Raw genomic sequence first — 4,858 nt, forward strand, 5'->3', positions numbered from 1 at the left:
TTTTTATATATATATATATATATATATATATATATATATATATATTCTTTTTCAGATTCTTTTCCCTTATAGGTTATTAAAAAATATTGAGTATAAGTTCCTGTGGTATACAGTAGGTCCTTTTTGGTTATCTATATATTTTATATATAGTAGTGTGTATATGTTAAGCCTAACCTCCTAATTTATCCCCAAGTCCCATTCTTGATGGTTTGTTTCCTGCAATCACTCCCGGGGACAAATACAATAACCTTCACTCACTTAGGGAAGCCGCAAAGAATTTTCAAACTTGGAGATTCAATTCGGGGAACTGCCTATAGCTGTCTTAAAAGAGCGACAGGAGTAAAAGTTGAAGGTGAAAGAACCAAGAGGCCAGTAACTTCAGGAAGCTGCTACCTCGCCTAGGAACGAGGTACTGTTAACAGAACTGGGGACCACATCTCCTGCTGGCTGTAGTGGGGTCTGTGATACTGCCGCTACTGCTGCAATCACTGACCCCACAGCTGCCAGAGCCACTCAACACAGAAAGAAGCCAGTGCACACAGAAAAAAGCACCAAAGAAGCAGGAAATTCTTCCTTTTGAATATGCCAGAAAAAAAGAGAGAAAGAACACCCAGTGGCACACCCCCCCACCTTCCTTACACCTTCCAATTTTCCTCTGGCGCCTCCCTTTAATGACAGCAGGTAACTGCAAGCCGGGTGACAAGGGAGCCTGGTATATACAGGCTGTAGAGGTCCAGAGGACACAGGAGAGCAGGGATGGAGAGAAGAGAAACTTCAAATAGACGAACGATGTGCACAGTTGGTTCATGGCTTGGATTTCTGTAAGAACAATAAATAAGCTTGAAAGCCAACTCTGTCACTTACTAGTTATGTGACCTTGGGCAGGCACTTAACCTGTCTGAGAATCAGTTTCCCCAGAAGTAAGCTGAGAGATAGTAACACTTCACAGGTTATCATATAAGGATTAAATGAGATAAGCTATGTGGAAGTGCCTAACATAGAGCCTGGTTTATAATATGTCCCATCATTTACTTATTGACCTTGAACCAGTGCCCAGCCTCTCCAGGGCTCTGTTTTCTCCTCTGTTAAATGAACAAGGTTGGACTAAAGACTCCCTAAAGTCCTTCCAGATTTGATGAGCTGTATGGCTATGAATCACCCCATAAATGAAATTTACCAGATTGGCCCTGGCAGGAGAGGTAGAAAGAGGATCTGGCTGCTGGGAAGGAGCCCAGGGGAAGAACCAAGGGACAGGAAGAGAGGCTCCAATTGTGTCTGACTGTCTGGGGCTGTGTATTTTGCTGGAGAGTGTGTTCAAATGACAAACAGATCATACTGCAGTGCCCTTAATATATCTTCTAACTCTTGGCTAATGTTGCCTCTGGCAATAACAACTGGGGTCTCTATTCCCTTTGATACACTCACTCTCAGCACTGCTCAGACAACAGGAGACAGCCTGCCGCCTTGTGTTTGCACCCTGTAGAAAGGGAAGCAATGCAGCCTCACGTTAAAGCCATCATGAAGATAAGGTTTGCAAACTCTCGAGCCTTCTGGGGGCCTGTGCATCTGAGCTTTGAGAGTGTTCCTGTCTGGGTTGGAATCATGAATTGAGGTCTGTTGAGGCTCAGAGTTAGGGGCTGGTTAAGAGCCCGATGGTTAGGAATTTGGGGCTTTTGAGTCAGACAGAGATGGATTTGAGGTTCTGCTTTGTTGCCTGCTGACTAATGTCATTTATTCTCTGAGACTCAGCTGTCTTATTTGTTAAGCTGGAATAATAAAAGCTACTGTTTGTGTCTACTCAGTATCTCCCCTCTTTTTCTGGTAACTGTACCCCATCCACCCTTTTTTCATCACCGCTACCTAGACCACACAATTCTGATAGGATTACCAGTCACAGCCCTCATCCTATCTACTCAGGTAGAGTGAAAGGACCAGGCTGGACCAATCACAGGATAGGTTCAAGGAGTGAGCAGGTGCTGATCTGATTCCTTTCTGGGATTATATATGTGGACGTCGAGAGAGAGCTTCCTCTTCCCTCCAGAGTCCCCAGGTGGGATGATGGGAGCTTGGAGCTATTGATGGTTGTGATTCTCACATCTCGAAACTCCACTGACCTGAATACAGTGTCTGAATACAGCTCTGCCGAAAGCTGTTCGTTCCCGTTTCCCACCTCATGAGCCAGTCAGTTTCCCCTTTGGTGAAGCCACTTTGAGTTGGGTCTCTGTAACTTTCAACCAAAAGAATTCTAATACACTTACTTCTTCTTTGGTATGTTGTCAAGATGAAATGAGATCATTTCAGTAAAGGGTTTAAAACAGCTCCTAGCACACGCTCGGTAAACACTGGCTTTTGCTATTGTTGTTCTTATAGTCATCTGTTTGTTTGTTTGTCTGTTTGTTTCCTCCATCTCTGGCCATTGAGTTCCTGTGATAAATGACCTTTGCACCTGCTGTTGCTTCTACTGCAAACACTCTTCTCAGCTCTTCACCTGGCTCTGCCTATCAGGCAGGTCTCAGCATACATGTACTCTCCTCCAGGGGCTCTCCTTGAACACCCAAAGTTAGCCTCCTCATTCCTCTCTGGGGCACTTCCTAGTATATTTCCCTCATTTTAGGTTTCACGGCTTATTCATTGGTGGCTTGTTCATTGACTGTGACTGTGTCCCCCAACAAGACTATGAGCTCCAAGAGGGCAGGAACCATGGGAATCCTGTCACCTCCTTGACCCCTGTGCTAAACACAATGACTGACATATGCTAGGCACTTGTATCAGTCAGCCATTGCTGTGTAACGAGCTACCCCCAAACTCAGTGTTTAGATAACAACAACGCACTCTCATTCATTTCTTACGGTATGGCTAGAGGTCAGCTAGTCTAGACAGGGCTTGGCCGGATGAATATGCTTCAGGCTTTAGGTCTGGCTGGGTTTACCTCCTTGCTCTGTACTGGGCATAGGGCCAGCACAGTGTTGCTAAGCCAGGGATCATGGAAACTCCACAGCAGTACCAGCCAATCTAAGCTGGACCACATCAGCCACTTGAACGTTCTGTGGACCTGACTCAGGCTGCCATCTGCACACCCACGCTAGCCAGTCTCAGTTTCCCCTGAGCCCTAACATCAACTGCCTCCCCAGGCACAGGGCTGGAACAGAGTAGGCCTGCAGAAAGCACTGCTGGGTGCTTATTTGTCTGTTGAGTTCTCATGGGGTGGGGTAGGGCGGGGTGGGCTGTGGGGGGTGCTGAGTCAGCAGATGATCAGGAGCTGAGAGGCCTGTTCAAGGACTGGGAAGCAGATCTAAGCTCTAGGCAGCTCTCTCCTGGTGTGGAAAGAGGGAGGCTGCCCGGGAATGGCACTTTCTCTCATTTCAAAGCGATCCCTGCTCTTTCTTCAGCTGCGCTTATTCTCTGAACGCATTTTATTTTGAAGAGAGCTGGGGGCAGGGTCCTTTGCCTGATCCCCAGCAGTCAGAGACCCCTGCTGCTCCAGCCTCTTTCCCACAACAGCATCTGTCTGGCGCACAGTCTCCTCTGAGCTCCCTCTGGCTCCTCTCATCCTGGCCTCTTTCCTCACCTCCTCCTCTTTCAGATCTATGTTGAGAACCATCTGGTGGCTGTGCAAAGATAAAGATTTTTGTGAGAACTTGCCAAAAAGAGGCACTGAAAACCCCTGCCTCTGATTGAATCAACTTCTCTCAGGGTGATTTGCAAAGATGGCTTGGCAGGAGCCCAGATGTGTCTGGATTCTAGGCCCCCTCATTTGCAGATGGAGAAACTGAGGAGGGGAAATCATGATAAATAACCATATCATCTGAGCTTCTCTATTCAACTTCCAAAGATTCCCCCATCCATTAATGTCCAATACTTCCTGAGACCTATGAGGACCCTGTGAGGCTGGATGGACAGATCTCATTATCTTTCCAATTAATGGAGGCCCAGAGAGGGGGGCTAACTAGCCCAGAGGCAAAGCTAAAGTGAGAGGCAGAGGATCAGCCCCCTAACAATTCCAGTCTTGCCCATGTTTCCCTGGGTCCGAGAGATGGAGAGCCTTCCTGTCTGCAGTCAGGGGACATTCTCTTTGTGGGAATCCCTTCTCTGCTGAGCCCCAGCCCTGGTCACTGTGAGGCATCGTCTGCTTTCTCCACCCCGAGATGAGTGTGGCACAGCTCTGAGAAAACTGCACATTGTTGAGGCGGTTTTCTGCATGCAGTAGGGCCGCAGAAAGCACCACTGGATGAACCAGTGTCTGATGAATGTGCACATGGTGGTGGCAGCCCAAGTTTGCAGGAGCCCAGGAGCTGAGAAAGCCTTTTCATGAGAAATCAGATCTAAACCCTCCTCCTCCTGCCCTCTATCTCTGGAGTGGGAAGAGATGCTGCCCAGGAGCATCATTTTCTGATCGTCTGTAAACTGAGCAGCATCTGTTGGCACCAGCATCACCCTCGTCTCTGTTCCTCCCTGCTCTGCGCCCCCTCCCCTTACCCAGGACTATCCTAGACCTCTGTCTGGCTCTTTGTCTGCTGCCAGTCATTGCCTCCTCCAATGACGGGGAAATGGAGGCTGAGGAATACAGCGCCTTTCTCCTTATCTGCTTGTTCCCACCCATCTCAGGGGAAGAGGTGCCCTGCCCTGGAGCAAGGCTGTCTGTACATGAACCCACCTCTGGCAGAGGTGTCTGCAAGGGCTTGTATCTCCCGGCATGCAGCCTCTCTACCTCTCTCTCTTTTCTTCAGACACTCCACCTTGGTGGCCCAAACCTTCTCTAAGTACAAGCTGCCCAAACCTCTCCCATTCTTGGCCTGAAAATAGATCCTCTTGAGCTCTCCTGGCCCTCAAGCTGCTTCTCTCCTTCCTATCAGCAGGG

This window comes from Lipotes vexillifer, unplaced genomic scaffold (assembly GCF_000442215.2).
Source record: "Lipotes vexillifer unplaced genomic scaffold, Lipotes_vexillifer_v1.1 scaffold969, whole genome shotgun sequence".
Taxonomy (NCBI): domain Eukaryota; kingdom Metazoa; phylum Chordata; class Mammalia; order Artiodactyla; family Lipotidae; genus Lipotes; species Lipotes vexillifer.